This window comes from Martes martes (assembly GCF_963455335.1).
Source record: "Martes martes genome assembly, chromosome: 12".
Taxonomy (NCBI): Eukaryota; Metazoa; Chordata; class Mammalia; order Carnivora; family Mustelidae; genus Martes; species Martes martes.
Window position 1 is genome coordinate 64,950,547 of NC_137900.1, and position 24,124 is coordinate 64,974,670.

Sequence of the window (24,124 nt, forward strand, 5' to 3'; positions counted from 1 at the left end):
CTCTTTTGCTCCTTACATCAACTATGAAATTGGTACTATTACATCATTTTAGAGATGAGAAAACTGAGACTGAGTGAAGTTAAATAACTTGCCCAAGGTCATGAAGCTAGGAAAGAGCAAAGGCAGGATTAAGCCTCCCCCAGACTCTTCAGGCTGGAGTCAAACATCCTCCACAGTTACATTAAAAATGAAGGGAGGGTTTCTGTCCGAGCATCCACTCTTTGCCAGAAACTTAGGTAGAAATGTCCACTTGACTATCCCTCACAACAACCACACAGCAAGGTCTTCAATGTTATTATTCCAATTTTTACAGATGAAACTAGGAACTAGAGAAAATTGAACCAAAGTTCAGTTAGCTCCAGGCCAATATAATTCCTACTCTATAGCTTTACTATTCCTTCCACATTGGAAGTGTTCCCTATATCTCTGAGTGCCCAGATTCGACTATCTTTTAAGACCAGTATAAATCTTACACACAAATTTTTCCCTTTTCCTCCAATTTAGAAATACTCTTACCTTCCTCTGAAAACTTAGTATCTCTTTATCTCCTTTTTCCTTTGGTGCTACTTTCTGTTTTTTATGGTTATCTCTGAATATGTATAATGAGGTTTATGTATGAACATTTTTAGAATACTGGACTCTACTTCCATTCAGTAACTCTGATTATTATTCCTGAAGTTTTAGAAGATTAATCTAAGGAGACAAATTAAATTAGAACCATGATATCAATAAAATTTACATAAATGCATGAACAGAAAAAAATGTAAGTGTGATCATTCAGAGTTGAAATAAGAGTTATTATCCTGGGTAAGACAGAATTTGAGAAACAGGCAAAAATTTACATTTACTATTTAATCTCTTCCTACAAAATCAAGCAAATCCCTGTTATGAATTGATTTTCATGCAAGATGTTTTCTGGATTTTTCACCAACTCATCAGTTATTTTCTGTCTCTTTGCTTACATCTTTCATTCTCTTTTATTTTTGCTGACAGCTATTACCTATAACAAACAATCCTTTCAGATAGCTCCATTCTGATAATAATTCCAAAATTACCTCACTATAATTCCAACCTTTTCTTACTACCTGACATCAATCATTCCAACAAATAGCCCACTTTAAATTAAAAGAGGTATGAAGGATGGACATTGGGGAGGGTATGTGCTATGGTGAGTGCTGTGAAATGTGTAAGCCTGAAGATTCATAGACCTGTACCCCTGGGGCAAATAATACATTATATTTTAGTAATAATATAAATAAACCAAATAAATAAATAAAGGGTATGAAGGGAAGAGAAGAGACTTGGCTTAAATATTCTCTTAAGGACTTCTGTTGTAGTAGTTCCTGCAACAGTAAAAATCCATTGGCAAGTAAGTTTAAAAGTTTACCAACCCATTCATCCGTTGAAGGGCATCTTGGTTCTTTCCACAGTTTGGCGACCGTGGCCATTGCTGCTATAAACACTGGGGTACAGATGGCCCAGAGACTATGGACTCTGAAAAACAACCTGTGCGTTTTGAAGGGGCGGAGGGGTGGAGGTTGGGGGAACCAGGTGGTGGGTATTAGGGAGGGCATGGATTGCATGGAGCACTGGGTGTGGTGAAAAAACAATGAATACTGTTACGCTGAAAAGAAATAAAAAATTTAAAAAAAAAAGTTTACCAACCCATGTTAATTATATTGGAATTTTAAAAAAAGTTTATCAGCCCATTATTTTTCCAAGATATATGTCACATACTAGATTGTCAACCAAATAATAAAATTTACACATTTTGCTATTCATACTTATTTATCATTATTACTGATATCCAACAAAGAGCTTTATAGTCCAGAGCTGAATGTACTTTTATAGCTCAATAAGTATTAGCATACTGGCAACAACCAAGAAACTTTCATTTCCTCTTTTACTGATGTTGACTTTCAAATCTAAATAAAGGTCAGTCTTAATTATTCCAGTAATTCCTTTTTTTAAAAATGTACTTCAAAAAGCAGAGCTCTGAAGTGTATTTCCAAAGGTGTTCTAAGATTTACTTTAAGACGAGGATATAGTATGCAGCTTTAACCTAAATCTTTTTCGGAAAGAGCCTCTCACACTTGTTTCCATGGAACACCTTATAGAACAAACTGTAAGGTGTTTGTTTTAAGCCAAAGGAATCCTCAAAAGCCAAAAACAAACTTCAGACATATTGCATTTTTTTCTATTCTGCTCAGAAGATAATTGGAGCTAAGTGAAGTGTCATACACAGTGTCATAAACCACAAAAGGCCTTGGAGTTTATATCATTTAATGGCACTAGAATATATATCCCAGGAGAGGGGTCCCTTGACTTTTATTGTTCACTGCAGATGGTCCAGCATCTAGCACAATGCCTACAATTTAATATTTGCCTAACAAATACTCGTTGAGTAAATGAACAAACTCCCTTCATTTCACAGATGAGGAAACTGGAAGCCACGCAGTCAAATGACCTAACCAAAGTGGCACAGTAACTTTGAAGCTGTCCCAGAACTAGAACTTCAGGCTATAATCCCTCATTTGGTATCATTTCCACCGGTTGCAACATAAGCAAATGCAGGTGTCAGGTAGAGAGAGAAAGGATTGAAAAGCATGAAAATAAAATAGAAGCTTGGAGACTTTTTTCAAATATCTCATCAGTGGCCAAAAACAAAATTGTAATTGTAAATAGCATTGGGAAGGGAATAATAAAAAAAAAACAAAATTTTTTAATTAAAACTCTTCCAAGACCAAACAAACAAAACCCCACCTGTCTGCTTGATGGCCAAAAGAGCAATTACAGGGATTTTTTTTTTTTAAAGTCAGTTTTTAATAATAGAAAAGTAGTCCATATAAGGAAACAAGGAAGCTAACAAACATAGCAGGTTAGCTATAAAACTGAAAACTAGACCAAATATAATTTGAGAAATACTTTGAAAAGGACTCCAAAGGCAATAAAACACTTTTTATAATACGTTTAAAAAAAAAAACTGGGCTGAAGAATCTGAATAACAATTTAATGACCAAGGTCTAAAATAGGTACACTTATCAAAAGATCAGATAGCAAATTGGGTAAATGAATCTCTTCTCTTGGTCTTCCTAGGGAGAAAAAAATGCCAGAAGGGAGGTTCTTGCACCATAAATATTTTTGAAACATACAAGTCAGGCCTACTAGATCCAATAATGGCAAATGTCAGTGAGTGAGCAGAAAAGGGACAAAGGGGTTTCAATGTATGTAAAGTACATATTTATGCAACTGAGGAGAAAAAGCTACTCTCAAACCTCTATCAGGACACCATACCTACCCAGGGAAAGGACACAGAAATTCCCTAAAGTATTCTGCCTCGATGTGATGCTGCAGCCAAAAATTCTACTAAAATACTATTAAAGAGCATCAGATAAAGGAAAACAGGCAGAAAACTCACCTATTTCTATTTAAAATTGTGGCTTATCCATGCTAGAAGAAAACATACATTTCTGACTACTGGTGTTAAGAATAATATAATTCTCTGGTGGCTTAGTTTAACAACTCCCTTAGGCTCAGGTCATGATCTTAGGCTCCTGGGATCAAGCCCTGCATCAGGCTCCATGATCAGCAGGGAGTCTGCTTCTCCCTCTCCCTCTGTTCCTCCCCTCTGCTTGTGCTTTTTCTTTCAGATAAATAAATAAAATATTTTTAAAATATAATATAATAGAACTGGACTGGAAAAAGAAAATAAAGAAGGACTCATGATCAAGGAGACTATGGAACTAATGCAGAATATCAAGGCAAAGTTTGTGCTCTTGAGAGTTGTACTTAACCTAGAAATTCCACAATCTCTCTGGGCAGTCTATTCGTGTATGTGGATGTAGCTACCATTTTACTAAGCACTTCATCACGTGCCAAGCATTGTGTTAACCAATTTATATCCATTAACTTCATAATAAATTTATATCTCAAATTCATATTTCTTTTAAACTTCAAACTAATATGAACATGGAAGTATTATGATCCACAACTTTAAAGATAAATAGACTGAGGTTTATATAGATTAAAAATGTGTCCTTTTCATGCCTGGATATGAACTGTGACTGGTCAGATTTCTATATCGAGGTTTTAACCAACCTGCCCTCAGCAGTTTTCCAAAGCAGCACCAGGTCTCCCACACCAGACCCACACAAATCTTGCTAACATCATGTAGGCATCATGCTCCTGTTCTCTCCTGAAATGGCCCCATCTGCTATGCCCTTGGCAGGAATCTATCCAAAGTGGCTCCACAAATATGGCAGTGTGCAAGCAGCTGCAGCAGGAGCCAGCACCATTCCAAAGTGGTTCCTGCCCCAGGGAAGAGGAAGATAACGACTCAGGGAGCTGGGGGCAGACATCCAGTCTGACAACAGACCCCACCCACCAATAAAAGTCTCCCATGGCACAACACAGTGAGAGCCCTCTGCAGGTTGATGCAACCACAGTTCTGGAAAACAGTTGGTCTAACCCAACTGAAGCCTAAGGTCAACCCAGATGCCCATTAACAACACAGGGACCAAACACCATCCATAACAGGCAAATAAAGCCATTGTAGAAGACTGGACTGAAGGCAAATGCAGCTCAGCCACAATAGTAGGGTGCATATAACACACACATGAGACCCCTGAAGCGCAAGGTTCTGGTGAACAGGGGATACTGCACTACAGGCCACCACAGGACCTCTTCACCATAAGGCCACTACTTGCAAGAGCAGGAGATGTAGCTGACTTTCCTAACACAAAAAACAGACACAGAGAGTTAGACAAAATGAAGAGACAGAGAAATATGTTCCAAATGAAAGAATAGGATAAAAATCACAACAAGAAATCTAAAGGAAACAGAGGTAAGAAATATGCCTGATATAGAATTTAAAGTAATGGTCATAACATACTCACTGGACTTGAGAAGAATGGAGGACCTCAGTGAGACCCTTAACAAAGAGAAAGAAAACATGAAAAAGAATCAATCAGAGGTGCTTGGGTGGCTCAGTCTGTTAAGCGTCTCACTCTTGGTTTTGGTTCAGGTCGTTATCTCAGGGTTGTGAGACCAAGCCCCATGTCATGCTCCATGCTCAGCGAGGAGTCTACTTGAGCTTCTCTCTCTCCCTCTCCTTCCCCTCCCCCCACTCTCATTCTCTCTCTCTCTCTCTCTCTTAAAAAAAAAAACCAACAATCAGAGATGAAGAACTCAATAGTGGAAATAAAAAATACAGTAAAGGGAATAAGTAATAGACTAGTGGAAGCAGAATAATGGATCAGTAACCTGAACAACATAGTAATAGAAAGCATTCAAGCTGAACTGGAGAAAGAAAAAGATTAATTAAAAAGAAAGAGAGAGAGAATAGATTAAGGGAACTCAGTAACACCATCAAATGTAAAAACATTCACATTATAGGGATCCGCAAAGGAGAACAGGGAGAAAGGGGGACAGAAAATGTATTTGAAGAAATAATAGCTGAAAAATTCCCAAATCTGGGGCAGGAAACAGTATACATGGAAGTATATACAAAGCAAAGATAGCAACATTTATATTGGACAAAATGACTTTAAAACAAAGAAGATAAGAAGAGACAAAAGGAGGACACTACAAAATCATAAAGGGAACAATCCAACAAGGAGATAAAACAATTGTAAATATGCACCCAACACAGGAGCACCCAAATACATAAAGCACCTATTAACAAACATGAAGGAAGTAATTGACAGAATTACAATAATAGTAGGGGACTTTAACACCTGCTTATATCAATCCATAGTTCAATCAAACAGAAAATCAACAAGGAAACAGTGGTTTTGAGTGCTATATTGGACCGGATGGATCTAACAGATAGAGCGAGAACATTCCATCATACAACAGTAGTATATAATTCTTTTCAAGTACACATGGAACATTCTCCAGAATAGATCACATGTTAGGCCAAAAAGCAAGTCTCAACAAACTCAAAAAGACTGAATTCATACCATGCATCTTTTTCAATCACAACATTATGAAACTAGAAATAAACTACAGGAAAAAAAAAATCTGGAAAGAACGCAAATACATGGAAGCTGGGGTACCTGGGTGGCTAAGTCAGCTAAGTGTCTGCCTTTGGCTCAGGTCATGATCTTAGGGCCCTGGGATCAAGCCCCATGTCAAGCTTCCTGCTCAGTAAGGTCTCTTCTCCCTCTCCCTCTGTTCTCCCTGCTTGTATGCTCTCTCTCTCTCAAATAAATAAAATCTTAAAAAAAAAAATACATGGAGGTTAAATAACATGCTACCAAACAATGAATGGCTCAAACAAGAAATCAAAGAGGAAATTAAAAAAAAATACATGGAGATGAATGAAAATGAAAACTCAAAGGTCCAAAATCCTTGGGATGCAACAAAAGCTGTTCTGGAAGGGAAGTTTAGAGCAATACAGTCCTACCTCAACAAGCAAGAAAATTTTCAAAGAAACTTACATCTAAATAACCTGAACCTTGTACCTAAAGGAGCTACAAAAAGAACAAACAAAACCCCAAAACAGTAGAAGAAAGAAAATAATACAGATTAGAAAAGAAAAAAAAATAGAAACTAAAGAAACAATAGAAGAGGTCAATGAAAACAGGAGCTGATTCTTTGAAAAAATCAACAAAATTGATAAACCTTTAGCTAGACTCATCAAAAAAAAGAAAGAAAGAAAGAAAGAAAAGAAAAAGAAAGGAAGGAAGCAAACAAGCAAGCGGGCTCAAATAAACAAAATCAGAAATGAAAGAGGAGAAATAACAACTGATGCCACAGAAATAAAAAGGATTTTAAGAGAATATTATGAAAAACCCTGTGCCAACAAATTGGACAACCTAGAAGAAATGGATAAATTCCTAAAAACATATAGCCCTCCAAAACTGAATCCAGAAGAATAGACAATTTGAGCAAACCGATTACCAGCAATAACATTGAATTGGTAATCAAAAAATTCCCAACACACAAAAGTCCAGGACCAGATGTTTTCACAGGTGAATTCTACCACAATCTATTCTTCTCAAACTATTACAAAAAATAGAACAGGAAAGAAAATTTCCAAATTCACTTTATGAGGACAACATTACACTGATACCAAAACAAGATAAAGTCACCACTAAAAAAGAGAACTACAGGCCAATATCTCGATGAACATAGATGCAAAATCCTCAACAAAATATTAACAAACTGAATCCAGCAATACACTAAAAATCTCATTCACCATGATCAAGTGGGATTTATTCCTGGGTTGCAAGAGTAGCTCAATATTTCCAAATCAATCAATTTGATACACCACAAGGTATAACAACAAGAAAAAGGATAAAAACCATATGATCATTTTAATAGATGCAGAAAAAGCACTTGACAAAGTACAACATCCATTCATGATAAAAACACTCAACAAAGTAGGTTTTGGGAGAACACATCTCAACATGATAAAGGTCGTTTATGAAAAACACACAGCTAACATCAACCTTAATGGGGAAAAACTGAGAAGTTTACCCATAAGATCAGAAAGAAGACAAGAATGCCCACTCTCACTACTTTTATTCAACATAGTACTGGAAGTCCTAGCCACAGCAACCAAACAAGAAGAAATAAAATGCATCCAAATTGGTAAGGAAGAAGCAAAACTTTCATTATTTGCAGATGGACATGATACTATATATAGAAAATCCTAAAGGTGCCACCAAAAAACTACTAGAACTGATAAATAAATTCAGTAAAGTTGCAGGATACAAAATCAATATACAGAAATCTGTTGCATTTCTATACACTAATAATAAAGCACCAGAAAGAGAAATTAAGAAAATAATTCCATTTGCAATTACAACAAAAATAATAAAATACTTAATAGTAAACCTAACCAAGGAGGTGAAAGATTTGTACTCTGAAAACTATAAAACACTGATGAAAGAAACTGAGGATGACACAAAGAAATGGAAAGATAGTCTATGATCATGGATAGGAAGAACAAATACTGTTAAAATATCTATAAAGCCCAAAGCAACCTACAAATTTAATGCAATCCCTATCAAAATACCAACAGCATTTGTCACAGAATTAGAACAAATAATCCTAAAAATTCTATGGAACCACAAAATACCCCAACTCACCAAAGCAAAGAAAAACAAAACACAATCCTGGATTTCAAGATACACTGCAAAGCTGTAGTAATCAAAACAGTATGTACTAAGACAAAAATAGATGCATAGATCAATAAAAGAGAATAGAGAGCCCAGAAATAAGCTTTTTTTAAAAGATTTTATTTATTTGACAGACAGAGGTCACAAGTAGGCAGAGAGGCAGGCAGAGACAGAGAGAGGGGGAAGCAGACTCCCCGCTGAGCAGAGAGCCCGAGGCGGGGCTCGATTCCAGGACCCTGGGATCATGACCTGAGCTGAAGGCAGAGACTTAACCCACTGAGCCACCCAGGCGCCCCTAAACTCTTGATCATATGGTCCATTAATCCATGACAAAGGAAGCAAAAATATATAATGGGAAAAGATCTCTTCAACAAATGTTGTGGAGAAAACTGGACTGCTTCATGCAAAAGAATGAAACTGGACCACTTTCTAACACCATGTACAAAAAATAAACTCAACTGAACCACTTTCTAATACCATATACAAAAATATATTCAAAATGGGTTAAAGACCAAAATGTGAGACCTGAGACCATAAAAATTTTTACAAGAGAGCACAGGCAGTGATTTCTTTGATATCAGCTGTAGCAACATTTTTCTAGATATGTCTCCAGAGGCAAGGGAAATAAAAGCAAAAATAAACTATTAGGACTACATCAAAATAAAAGCTTCTACAAAAGAAAACAAAGCTTCTGCAGAAGAAACAGCAAAGGACATAATCAACAAAACTAAAGACAACCTATGGAACATGAGAAGATATTTTCAAGTGGTATCTCTGATAAGGTGTTAGTATCCAAAATGTATAAAGAACTTATACTACTCAACACAAAAAATAACAATAATAACAATAATCCACTTAAAAATGGGTAGAAGGCAGGTCACCTAGATGGCTCAGTCAGTTAAGCGGCCAATGTCATGATCTCCAACCAGGTCTTGATCTCGGGGTCATGAGTTGAAGCCCCAGATTGGGCTCCACATTGGGCATGGAGCCTACAAAAAAAGGGGGGGGGGCAGAAAACATGAACAGAAATTTCTCCAGTGAAGAGATCCAGATGGCTAACAGGCACATGAAAAGATGCTCAACATCACTATATTTCTAATTATCAGAAAAAATACAAATCAAAACCACAAATGAGATATCACCTCATAACCGTCAGAAAACTAAAATCAAAAACACAAGAAACAAAAAGGGTTGGTGAGGATATAGAGAAAAAAGAACACTCGTGCACTATTGGTGGGAATGCAAACTGGTACAGCCACTGTTGAACACACTATGGAAGCTCCTCAAACCATTAAAAATAGAATTAATATATGATCCAGTAATTCAACTACTGAGATTTACCCAAAGAATGTGAAAACACTAATTTAGAAAGATATATGCACCTCTATGTTTGTTGCAGCATTATTTACAATAGCCAAAATATGGAAGCAGCCCAAGTGTCCATCAATAAATGAATGGATAAAAAAAAAACATGTGATAGAGGGGCAGCTGGGTGGCCAGTTTGTTAAGCATCTGACTTTTGGATTTCAGCTCAGGTCATGCTCTCAGAGTCATGAGATTGAGCCCTATGCCAGGCTCCACACTGGTCATGGAGTCTGCTTAAGATTCTCTCTCCCTCTTCCCCTCCCCCACTGTCGCACTCACTCTCTCAAAAAAAAAGTGATATATATATATATATAAATTTATATTTATATATATGGATATATATACACACATGGATATATATATCCATGTATATATTTATATTACTCGGGCATGAAAAAGAATGAAATCTTGCCAATTGCAACAACATGAATGGACCTAGGTGGTATAAAACTAAATGAAATAAGTCAATCAGAGAAAGACGAATACCATATGATTTCACTCATATGTGGAATTTAAGAAACAAAACAAATGAACAAAGTTAAAAGGAAACAAACAAACAAAAAACCCAGACTCCTAAATATAATTAATGGTTACCTAGGGAAAGGTGCATGGAGGGATAGATGAAAAATGTAAAGGAAATTGAGAGTACTCTTACAGTCATGGGCACTGAGTAATGTATAGAATTGTTAAATTGTACACCTGAAACTAATATAACACTCTGTGTTAATCATACTGGAATTAAAAATTAATTAATTAAAAATATTTTAACCATCATGTTATATTGCCTTCCCCATCCTTAATCTTAACCATTCATTTTTTTCCCCTTTGGGCATGGCTGAATTGGTGTGCCTGAATCACACCATGATATAACAAATTAAACAACTCTAATTCTAAATATGAGCAGGAGGAACAATGTCTTTCTTGACTTTGTGTCTCCAAAGCCTGACCATTCATTGCCTTACACAACATTCATTAGGTGTTCAGTAAATTGAATGAGATGGGTAGAAATAATGCACATTGCAATAATACAGCAACTTCCTGTGTCTGGGTACACAAAGTTTGTGCTTTAAAAATTGAGGCTTAAAGGACTGTAAGAGATAAAGGTTAGATTTTTCTACAATGGATACACTCTCTCTAACATAAAGATGCAGCTGTAGTAGTAGTAGTAGTAGTAATAGCAGTAGTAGCAGTAGTAGTAGTAGTAGTAGTAGTAGAAAAAGAAGAAGAAGAAGGAGAAGAAGAAGAACCAGATCGGTGAGTCACAAAAAATCAGTGCATTGGGCAGAGTTTCAGGTTGCAAACAATGAAGCCAACCCTGGCTGATAACTAAGAAAAAATGAATTGATTGAAAGCTACTGGACAATTCATAGAATCAACACAAAGACTGCAGAACTAGGCTCAAAGTATCAGCAGAAGCCAGGAAAATATAGGTAACCAGAACCACACTAAAGCCATATGCTGGGAAGAGGCTGGTTAGGTGCTAAGCCAGCACCACTGAAGGTTGGCTGGCACAGCTGGACTGCCCCCACCTGCAGCTTAGGGAACTATGCTAAAACTGTGGACACAACCACCACTGGATGCCACAGGCACCACCCACCACCACAAGAAATTCTAAGCTGACCCTGCTTCTTTACGTAGCTCACCGCATTCCAATCCTTCAGCAGGAGACTATTACAACTGAAATTAGCCAGCCTAAATTCAAGCTGTAAGGAAGAAAACAAACGCTGATTTTTTGGCTCCAACTATGGGGTGGACCCTACTTCTTCCCAAGTCTCAAGCAAGATTCCAAAACAGAGGAAGTGAATTTGAATTTGAATTTGAATTTGAATTTTGTGTGTGTGTGTGTGTGTATATTTATTTATTTATTTACTACAAAATTATAACCTAAGAAAGGCATCAAGAAGTAGATTAGGACAGCCCTCCTAGCTAAGGGGATCTCCCAAATCTAATATGGGGGACAAACAAAAAACAAGCAAACCAAAATATAGTAAGGAGTAACTATACCTCCAAGTGAACTGCTTCTCAAGTAGAATGCATTCCTGGAAAAGGGAACATGAACTATACCAGCACTGAAGAGGAACATTACCACAGGGGTCCCATGGAGGGAGGCACATCTCCTACATCACAGACTGGCAATTATGGCTTTGCTCTCTTCAAAGTCCCTGCAGTTATGAAATGCCTGTGGCCATAATCTCCTGCCACCCCTGTTACAGACATTTGCTGATTACTTGCTCCTAGGCTGCAGTGATGTTTCTAATGCCTTTCATAATAATGGTGATGGTCACATTCACTGAGTGTCCAGAGCAGTGTTAAGGACTTTACATGGACTAAAGTCATTCTATTTTCATGATAACCCCGTGAAGTAGGTACTGTGATTACCCTCATTTTATGGGTGAAAAAAGTGAGGCAGAGAGGTTACTTAACTTACCTAAAGACACACCATACCAGGCAGTCTGGCAACAGAACCTGTCCTCTTCACTGCCTCCATTTTGAGAGAATTTCCAGCAAGCCCTATGGGACTGCTGCTCTACACCATCTATTTCTTTGATCAGATAAACCACTACAGAAAATGAGCATCTTATACATCCAACATAATACTGACACTTCCACATCCACACCTGTATCAGTCCCCGTGCATCGAATCTATTTATCAGAATGAGACAGTGGAAACAACATTGGAAAAGTAAAGAACACAGTAGAAAGAACTGCAAACAGGGTGGGGAGTCTGATTCACAGGCTCTAGCTGTGAGCCTTTGACGGATCACAGTATGTTGCACTCCATCCAAGTTAAAAGAACTGTATTACCATAGTGGTCAGAGCTGTAATAAATGTATGTATATACTTTGTATATACTATGCATGTACTATGTATATACTTCTTTGCTTCCATTGCACTCTGTGTTCTGGATGTCTCTGCCCTGACTCTGTTCATTTCAGGGCCAGGAAAGCTCAGACTCTTCCCCTTGCCACATGCCCACAATTCCCAGGCAAACTTGAGTTTCTCATTCTTTGTTACCTTCTTTCAGGAAGTGGCCAACCTCAGTTTAAAAAACCAAAAACGGGGGCAGCTGTGTGGCTCAGTGGGTTAAAGCCTCCGACTTCGGCTCAGGTCATGATCCCAGGGTCCTGGGATTAAGCCCCGCATCAGGCTCTCTGCTCAGCGGGGAGCCTGCTGCCTCCTATCTCTCTCTCTCTCTCTCTCTCTCTCTTTCTCTCTCTCTCCCCCTGCCTGCCTCTCTGCCTACTTGTGATCTCTGTCTGTCACATAAATAAATAAAAAATCTTTTTAAAAAATTTCATCCATGATCCCTCTCTATGAAGATTGCATATTTCAGGCAGAGATCAATCAGGAAAACAGGAGCATTCTAAGTATTAAAGGAGAAAGAACTCAATGCAGAGAATTGGTTATACAAGGAACAGTAGATCCCCTAAGTCAAAGAATACCATGAAGCAGTTCAAGAGCTTCACAACAAGAAGACACTACCAGCCCAAGTCTGGAGGGACAAAAGAAGGAGGTAGTGATGTGGGTGTCCAGAGTTTAGGGTCACTGGGGAAAGCAGGGACCATGGCAGGCATGTCTGATGAGAACTAGAGTCACAGAGAAGACGCAGCTACTGCTAAAGATGCCGACCATGGTACAGAAGAGGAGAAATCTCCTGGGCTTTCCTTTTTTCTTGCTCTTCTCTGTCCCATGTGTGCCTCCCATGCCTAAGCTAGCTATAACCCAGCTAACAGAAGAGCCTGAGAAAAGATCCTGCCCGGTCAGCCCCATTATGACACAGAGTAAATCAGGGGAAGGCAAGGAATGGATCTGAGAGCAAACAGACCATGGACATCCCATGCTTCAGTATTAAAAACACATTTGTTAGAGAATCATTTAATCTCTAAAACCAAATAAATTTACATGTATTAATTAATACATAGTATTTTAATATAAAAATATTCCTCAGGGGGTGCCTGGGTGGAACAGTCAGTTAAGCACCAGACTCTTGATTTCAGAACAGATAACGATCTCAAGATGGTGAGATCAGCCGCACATCCCACTTCGTGCTCAGCGGGGAGTCTTCTTGAGATTCTTTCTCTCCCTCCCATTTTGCCCCTACCCACCCCACCCCAGGCTCTTTATCTATCTCTCAAATAAATATATAACACTTTAAAAAATATATTTCTTTTTTTTTAATTTTTATTTATTTGACAGACAGAAATCACAAGTAGGCAGAGAGACAGGCAGATAGAGGGGGGGAAGCAGGCTCCCTGCTTCCCCCCCCATGCGGGGCTCGATCCCAGGACTCTGGGATCATGACCTGAGCTGAAGGCAGAGGCTTTAACCCACTGAGCCACCCAGGCGCCCAAAAAATATATTTCTGAGATAATCATCACTATTTCAAATCAGCAGTGTTTGAGGCAGCCCTAAATAAAGTGTGTCTATATATTATTTGCAATTTATTATATGGTGGTGACACCTTTATGTTTAACCTGGTTGTGTGATGAATTGTATATAATCCACTTAGTAATATGTAATCCACTTAGTAATATATAATCTGTTCTCATTAATACATTCGATGCCTTTTTTTCCATTTTGATATTTATTTTTTCCAATATCTTAGCATGAAAACTTTCAACTATATAGAAAAGTTGAAAAAACTCTACACTGAACATCCATACACATACCTACTGGATTTTATAATTAACATTTTGCCATGTTTGCTTTATCACCTATCTACCCATCTTTGCATCCACCTACCCATCTGTCAATCTATCTTATTTTTTTTGTTTTAAAGTTTTTATGTTAATTCCAGTTAACATATAGTTTTATATTAGTTTCAGGTGTGAAATACACTGATTCAACAATTCCATACATCATCCAGTGCTCATCACAAGAAGTACCCTCCTTAATCCCCATCACCTATTTAACACATCCTCCCACCTATCTTCCCTCTGTAACCATCAATTTGTTTTCTATAGTTAAGAGTCTGTTTCTTGATTTGTTTCTTTCTCTTGTTCCCCTTTGCTCAATTGTTTCATTTCTTAACTTTCTTTTCTTTTTCTTTGTCTTTCTCTGACTTGCTTATTTCACTTAGCATTATACTCTATAGCTCCATCCATGTTATTGCAAATGGCATGATTTTATTCCTTTTTATAGTTTATATATATATATATATATATATATATATATATATACACACACATATATACACATTGGAATATTATTCAGCCACAAATATATGTACAGCCATATACATACATACATATTTATTTATTTATTTATATTTATATGCTACTTCTTTATCCATTCATTAATTGACAGACACTTGGGCTGCTTCCTTAATTTGGCTATTGTGAATAATGGTGGTATGAATATAGAGGTGTATGTATCCCTTTGAATTAGTGTTCTTGTATTCTTTGGGTAAATACCCAGTAGTGTGATTGCTGGATCATAGGGTAGTTCTAGTTTTAAATTTTTGAGGTACATCTATACTGTTTTCTACAGTAGCTTCACCAGTTTGCATTTCTACCAACAGTGCACAAGGGTTCCTTTTTCTCCACATCCCCACCAACACCTATTGTTTCTTGCACTGTTGATTTTAGCCATTCTGACAGGTGTGAGGTTTTAGTAATCTCATTTTAGTTTTGATTTGCATTTCCCTGATGGTAAGTGATGATGACCATCTTTTCATATGCCTGTTAGCCATCTGGATGTCTTCTTTGGAGAAATGTCTGTGCATGTCTTCTGCCCATTTTTTAACTGGATTATTTGTTTTTTTGGTATTGAGCAGTATAATTTCTTTATATATTTTGGATACTAAACTTTTATTGGACATGTCATTTACAAATATATTCTTGCATTTCATAAGTTGCCTTTTAGTTTTGTTGATTGTTTCCTTCTCTGTGCAGAAGCTTCTAATTTTGATGAAGTTCCAATAGTTTATTTTTGCTTTTGTTTCCCTTGCTTCAGGAGACATATCTAGAAAAAAGTTGCTATGACTGACATCAAAGAAGTTACTGCCTAGGTTCTCCTCTAGGGTTTTTATAGTTTCAGGTCTCACATTTGGATCTTTAACACATTTTGAGTTTGTTTTTGTGCATCGTGTAAGAAAGTGGTCCAGTTTCTTTTGCATGTTGCTGTCCAGTTTTCTCAACACCATGTGCTGAAGAGACTGTCTTCTTCCCATTGGATATTCTTTCCTGCTTTGTTGAAGATTAATTGCTCATATAGTTGTAAGTTTGTTTCTGCATTTTTCATTCTGTTCCATTGATCAATGTGCCTATTTTTGTGCCGGTACCATTCTGTTTTGATAACTACAACTCTAGTATATCTTGAAGTCTGGAAGTGTGATGTCTCCAGCTTTGCTTTTCTTTTTCAAGATTGCTTTGGCTAGTTGGGGTCTTTTGTGGTTCCATGCAAATTTTAGGATTATTTGTTCTAATTCTGTGATAAATGCTGTTGGTATTTTGATAGGAATTGCATTAAATGTGTAGATTGCTTTGGGTTCTATAGACATTTTAACAGCATTTGTTCTTCCTATCCATGATCATAGAATACCTTTCCATTTCTTTGTGTCATCTTCAGTTTCTTTCATCAGTGTTTTAAAGTTTTCACAGTATAGGTCTCCCACCTCTTTGGTTATATTCCTAGGCATCTTATTATTTTTGATGTAATTGTAAATGGGATTGTTTCCTTAACTTCTCTTTCTGGTGCTTCATTATTAGTGTACAGAAATGCAACAGATTTCTGTATATTGATTTTGTATCCTGCGACTTTACTGAATTCATTTATCAGTTCTAGTAGTTTTTTGTGTGTCACCTTTAGGGTTTTCTATATATAGTACCATGTCATCTGCAAATAGTGAAAATTTTGCTTCTTCCTTACCAATTTGGGTGCCTTTTTTTTCTTCTTGTTTGGTTGCTGTGGCTAGGACTTCCAGTACTATGTTGAATAAAAGTGGTGACAGTGGACATTTTGTCTTGTTTCTGATCTTATGGGAAAACCTCTCAGTTTTTCCCCATTAAAGATGATGTTAGCTATGGATTTTTCATAAATGTCCTTTATTATGTTGAGGTATCCTCCCTCAAAACCTACTTTGTTGAGAGTTTTTATCATGAACGGATGTTGTACTTTGTCAAATGCTTTTTCTGCATCTACTGAAATAATCATATGGTTCCTGTCTTTTCTCTTATTGATGTAATGTATCATTTTGATTGATTTGTGAATATTGAACCACCCTTGCAACCCAGGAATAAATCCCACTTGATCGTGGTCAATTATTTTGATTTGTTAATATTTTGTTGAGAATTTCTGAATCAGTGTTCATCAGGGATATTAAACTGTAGTTCTTTTTTAGTGGTGTCTTTTTAAAAAGATTTTATTTATTTATTTGACAGGGAGAGAGACAGGGACAAGCACAAGCTGGGGGAGTGGCAGAGGGAGAGGGAAAAGTAAGCTCCCATCAAGCAGAGAGTCTAATAAGGGGCTTAGTCCTAGGACCCTGGAATCATGACCTGAGTTGAAGGCAGACACTGAAGCAACCAAGCCACCCAAGCACCACTTTAGTGATATCTATCTCATTTTGGTATCAGGGTAATGCTGATAAAATGGATTTTATCCATTTTATCCATGGCCTCATAAAATGGATTTGGAGGTTTTCCTCTCTTTCCTATGTTTTGGAATAGTTTGTGAAGAATAGGTATTAGCTCTTCTTTAAATGTTTGGTAGTACTCACCTATGAAGGCATCCAATCCTAGACTTTTGTTTGTTGGGAGTTTTTTGATTACTGATTCAATTTCTTCCTTTTTTAAATATTTTATTTATTTGAGAGAGAGAGAGCACAAGGAGGGTGAGCAGCAGTGGGAGAGGGAGAAGCATGCTCCTTTCCAAGCAGGACCCCAGGATCTCAACCAGAGCCAAAGGCAGAAGCTTAACTGACTAAGCCACCCACATTCCCCAACTGATTCAACTTCTTTGCTGGTTATCCGTGTGTTCAAGTTTTCTATTTCTTCCTCTTTCAGTTTTGGTAATTTATATGTTTCTAGGAATTTATCCATTTCTTCTACATTGTCCAATATAGTTTTTCATAATATTCTCTTATAGTTATTTGTATTTCTGTGGTATTGGTTTTATTTCTCCTCTCTTATTTTGCAATTTTATTTATTTGGGTACTCTTTGATAAGTTGGCTAGAGGTGTATCAATTTCTTTTCTTTTCTTTCCCTCCCCCCCAAAAAACCAGCTCCTTGTTTCATTCATCTTTTCTATTTGGGGGGGGGATGGAGAGAGGGCTTGTTTTTGTTTGTTTGTTTGTTTGGTTGGTTGGTTGGTTGGTTGGTTTGGGGGTGGGGTTTTTTTTTGTTCTTTTTTGTTTTTGTTTTTTAGTTTCTAGATCATTTATTTCTGGTTTAATATTTATTATTTCCTTCCTTTTGCTGGGTTTAGGTTTTGTTTGTTGTTTGTTTTCTAGCTCCTTTAGGTGTAAGGTTATGTTGTTTATTTGGTATTTTTCTTGCTTCTTAAGATAGGCCTATATTGCTATAGAACCATTTTTGCTGCATCCCAAAGGTTTTAGACCATTGTGTTTTCATTTTCATTTGTTTCCATGTACTTTTTTTATTTATTCATTTATTTACTAGCTGACTCATTCATTGTTTAATAGCATGTTATTTAACTTCTAATGTATTTGTGGTCTTTACAAATTTTTTCTTGTGGTTGACTTCTACTTTCATAATGTTGTCATCAGAAAACATGCATGGTATAAATTCAGTCTTCTTGAATCTGTTCAGGCTTGTTTTGTGGGCTAATATATGATCTATTCTAGAGAATGTTACATGTGCACTTGAAAAGAATATGTAGTCTGGTGTTTTAGGATTAATGATCTGAATATCTCTATTAAATTCATCTGGTCTAATGTGTCATTCAAAGCCACTGTTTCCTTGCTGATTTTCTGTTTTGATGATCTGTCCATTGAGGTAAATAGGATATTAAAGTCCCCTACTATTACTGTATTATTATTGATTAGTTCCTTTCTGCTTATTATTAACTGTTTCATGTATTTGGGTGCTCCTATTTTGGATGCATAAATATTTACAATTGTTATATCTTATTGTTGGATTGTCCCCTTTATATAATAGGGTCCTTCTTTGTTTCTTTTTGTAGTCTTTGTTTTAAAGTCTACTTTGTTCAATATAAGTATTGCTAAGTATTGCCACTCCAGCTTTCTTTTGACATCCATTTGCAAGATAACTGTTTTTCTCCATCTCCTCACTTCCAATCTACAGATGTCTTTACGTCTGAAATGTTTTAAACAGTTTTCCCCATCTCCTCACTTCAAATCTACAGATGTCTTTAGGTCTAAAATGAGTCTCTTGTAGGCAGCACATAGATGGGTAAAAAATTTTTTATCCACTCTGTCATCCTGTGTCTTTTGATTGGAGTTTTTAGTCCATTTACATTCAAAGTAATTACTGGTAGATATGTATTTGTGTCATTTTATTATTTGTTTTGTGTTATTTTTGAAGATTTTTCTCTGATCCTTTCCTGTCTTTCATGGTTTGCTGACTTTCTTTTGTGATATATTTGGATTTCTTTCTCCTTATTCTCTGCATATTTATTAGTGATTTTGATATATGGTTACCATTAGGTTTGTATATAAACTTTTTTACATATAGTAGTTAACATTAAGTTGATGGTCATTTAAGTTTGGACCCATTCTTTACTCCTCTCCTCCCCACATTTAGGTATATGTTGTTACATTTTACATCCTTTTATTTTGGGGTTTCCTTGACTGATCTTTTATAGAAATATTCATTTTTACTGCTGTTGTGTTTCCTATCTTCATACTGTCATTTTTTTCTTTCTACTCAAAGAATCCTCTTTAATATTTTTTATAGGACTGGTTTATTGATCATGCGCTCCTAAAGTTTTTGTTTATCTAGGAAACTCTTTATCTCTCCCTCTATTCTGAAAGATAGCCTTGCTGGATAGGGTATTCTTGGCTGCAGATTTTTCCCTTTCAGTGCTTTGAATAGATCATTCCACTCTCTCCTGGCTTGGAAAGTTTCTGCTGAAAAATCTCCTGCTAACCTTATAGGCTTTCCCTTGTAATACACTATCTTCTTTTGTCTTGGTGCTTTACAATTTTTTTCTTTCTTCCTTTTTTTTTTTTTTTTTTTAAGATAGGCTTTAGGCCTAGTGTGGAGCCCAGCATGGGGCTTGAACTCATAATCCTGAGATCAAGACCTGAGCTGAGGTCAAGAGTTGGATGCCTAACCAAATGAGCATCCAAGTGTCTCTAAAAAAATTTTTATCACTATATTTTGCCAGTTTAATTAGAATATGTCTTGGTGAGGATCTGCTTTCTTTGACTCCAATGGGAGTTTTCGGTGCCTCCTAGATCTGGATTCTTCCTTCCTTCCCCAGACTGGGGAAGTTCTCAGCTATTATTTCTTCAAATAAATTTTCTGTCCCATTTTCTTTCTCTTCTCCTGAGATTCCTACAATACAAATGTTACTACATTTGATGAAGTCACTGAGTTCCCTAAGTCTATTCTTATTTTGAATTATTCTTTTTTTCTCTCTTTAGTTCAGCTTTATTACTTTCCATTACTCTGTCTTCTAGGTCACTCAGTTGTTCCTCTGCTTCTTCCATTCTGCTGTTCATTCCATCAAGCATGTTTCTCATTTTGCTCATTGTACCCTTTTTCTCTGCTATATTATTCCTTACTTCCAGGTTTAAGCCCAGCTGGTTGCCAGAAGTCACAAAATTTGACATCTCTCACCTTCCAAGCAATTGCTATGGGGTACCATTTTCCCCGTGTGCTCCCCTATGCATTAGTCTGTCTCTCATCCTTCTCCATAACCATGACTCCCTTCTGCAGCAGCCGTGATCTGTTTCCCTCCCAAACTGTATCTCCACACTTCCTACTTTATTCAATGTGGCCTCTTCTCTAACTTTAGTTGTGGAGTTTGTTCTGCCAGTTTTCAGGTCAGTTTTCAGCATGAAATGCAAAAATATTGTGATAGTTGATGAATCTGACAAATGTGTACCTGTGAATCACAACCCCTACAAGTTATAGTATATTACTACTATTATTATTATAGAATATTACTATTAACCCAAGTTCCTTTTGTTCTTTCCCTGTCAATCCCAGCCCAAACTCCGCTAGAGGCAAACACAGTTCTGATTTTTTTTTTTCAGTATAAATTACTTTTGCTTATTTTGGAACTTCATATAAATGAAATCACAAAATACTTGCACTTTTGAATGCTTCTTTCACTTATTATAGATTTTTTTGGTGTGGGGGGTTAGTTTTTTTTTTTTCTCATGTCATTGTGTATATGAGTAGTTTGTCATTTTTACTGCCCCGTAGTATTCATTTTTTAATATACCATAGTATGTTTATCCATTCTCTTATGGATGACTCCTTGGTTGCTTCCAGTTTTTTTTTTAAATGCTGTACATTATTCTTGTACAAGTGTTTTTGTGTTGATATGTTTTATTTTTCTTGGGTAAACAACCAAAAGTAGAATTGTTGGGTCATATAAAGAAGTTGTATGCTTAGCCATTTAAGAAATTTTCAGGCTGTTTTCCAAAGTAGTGACACCATTTTACACACCCACCTAACAACAATAAATGAGTGTTCTGGTTGTTCCACATCATCTCCAACATTTGGTGATAACAGACTTTTAAACATTACCCATTCTAGTGGATATTAAACGTTAGCTCATTGTGCTTTTAAATTATATTTCCCTGATGACTAATGATGTTGAGCACATTTTCATGTCTTTATAATTTATTGGCCACTTGTACATTTTTCTTCGTGAAGTATCTGTTCAAATATTTTGCTCATTTTTATTAGGTTGTTTTTATTTTTATTATTATTATGTCTTTTGTAAAATCCAAGTTAAATAAACTCTTTTAATCCCACAAAGTAGATATTTGAACCGTGCTGCCCTAAGTCACATTCTTGGTCATATTAGTATAAAAACTTTAATTTTCCTTTAAAAAACTAAAACCTAATTTTTTACCAAATTCTTTTTAAAACAGACAAATTAAAACCTCCTCCTCCTCATATTGAGTCTGTATATACAGTAGGTACATACAAGTGTCAAACTCCTTGATAAATGTTAAACTCCTTGGTCTATGTACACGTTTCTGTAAAATGATATACCACTTCCCCCCTCTAAATCAGTGCTTATAACTTTTATTTTCTCTGTCTCTTTTTCTATGTTTTCTAGGGTTTTTTTCCTAGATCTTTGCATAGTTTTCTGGACAAGGTATTTGCCTCCTGTTTTCTAGAGAACAAATCTTTACCAACCTTAGATGTGAATCAGCCCTTCCAGACTACTCTTCCAGTTATTCTTAAATCATATTACTTATTCTGCTTGATTTCCTAATGATGTTGCTCACTTTGAATACTCAGTACATACTCAGCAAACTGTTATGCATGTCGTCTAATATCTTAAGGACATTAATTAAAGGATATTAACAAAATGAATCAAACACATTATATAAAGAAAGAGATGAGAAAAGTGGAATGGCTGGAACTCGTTAGGTTGCAGGGTAACAGAAACCCAGCTTGAATTAGATTAGGCAAAAGAGGAAATGTATTGGTTTGGGTGTTACAAGAAGAGAAGGGCTGCAGATGAACCTCACAACAGACTTGAATATAAGCAACTTTGGAACCAGAAACCTCAGTCCCAACAGGACTTTTTGTCTCTTCATTGTTTTTCTCTGCAAGTTTATTTTTTTCTTTTAAACCAACTGCAATTATATGATGAGGAAATTGGCTGCCAACAGCTACCATACTTCATCTCAGTTTTACCACCAAAGAACAGACCATGATTTCTCTGGTCCCTAGTTCAAAACTCCAAATGATGAGTTCTGACCACTTTTCAGCCATCAACTGTGGCCAGGTTCAAAGTCTGTCAAAGAAACATGGCAGTTCACATCCAAATCAACTGTCTAAGGGGCAATAAGGAACATTTTGCCCAAAAAGGTGAATAATGTTCCCAGAAGAAGAGTCAAAACTGTGGACAAACAAAATAATACAGATTCACTACAAATAGCATATCCAGAGACCCAGAAGGACTTATTCAGTAAAGGAAGAGGAAGATTCTGAAAGGAAGAGAAAGTTTAAAGGAAACATTTAATGTGGGATGATGAGAGCAAAAGTCTATTTGTGTGGGAGCATCTGGGTGGTGCAGTTGGTTGAGCATCTGACTTTTGGTTTTGGCTCAGGTCCTGATCTCAGGATCCTGATATGGGAGGCTCCATGTTCAATATTGAGTCTGTTTGAGATTCTCTCTTCCTCTCTCTCTGCCTCTCCCCCCACTCACATGCTCTCTCGCTCTCTCTCTCTCAAATAAATGGGTAAATCTTTTTTTAAAAAAGTCTGTGTGGAGACATATTTCTTTCCAGTGCCTTTTCCCAGATACAATCTTTTATTTTATTTTTTTCAGATACAATCTTTTAGATGGACATGTAATACTAGGCCTAAAATATCTGAGCTCCTCACTTCCTATATCTCACAAAACACTCAATGTAAAAACAAACAAACAAAACACCCGATGTAATACAGACCAAAACCCACTTAATCCAACCAACCCCGGTCTATTTGTGTGCTGTTCCTTCCCAACTAATACGCCAAAATACTACACTAGATTTTGTCCTGTCTTATAGGCTCCATCTCCTACTTTCTGATAAAATTATAAGTAAGCAAAAAGGTGGAAATTAGTCACAACCTTAAGACTCACTATTTGCTTAAAATGAAAATAAATGCCTTTAAGGTGGGTGCATTTATTCTTCAACAACACTATTATATCACAAATGATCTGGAGGGAAAATGCAGAAAAAGTTGAATAAAACAAGAATTAGGTTGCATATGGTTAAAGCTTAGTGATTTATCCCACTCTATATGGCTAGACTAAATATCCAAAATAAAGGGGTTTTTTTTCTTTTCCATTTTATGTTACTAATATTTATCTAAAACAAATGTACTCATGTGCTGAATCCAAAAATCATTTAATTTTAACCTTATTTCTCTGTATTGCACATCCTCAACAAATGCTTGTTAAGTAAGTAATACAGGTCCATGGAAGCAGAGAAACAGAGAAACTTAACTCTTCCTTTAGGGAAGCAGTCTATAAAAGCTTCATGAGTTTACTAAGGGAAGAGGCAGATAAAGGAAGAACATAGGCAAAAACAGACATCTGCACAAGCATGAGGAGCCAATTAGTTCACTATACTAAGGAGGAAGACTAAAATCAGGAGAGCAGGGAGAGAGATACAGTAAGAAAAGTTGGCAGAGGTCAAATTATAAAGGGCTTTATAAGCCATGCTAACAAATTAAATCTTCATTCAGTAAATGATGGGAAGCCCCTGAAGATTTTTAAGCTGGGAGTGGGTGAGGAAGAAGAAAAAAATATAATAGTATTTTCAGTTTTCACATTTTATAAAAATCATGCTGAAAGCATTAAGGAGATAAATTAAAGAGTTCTAGGCCAGCAGCTAAGGAGAGCAATTAGAGGTAAGTATTATAACAATTCATGGGATAAATGATGAAAGGTCTAAATTGAGAGATTCCAAAAGTACTTCATCAGAAGAAATAATAGGATTTGAATGTTGGAAATAGAAGAGAGGGCA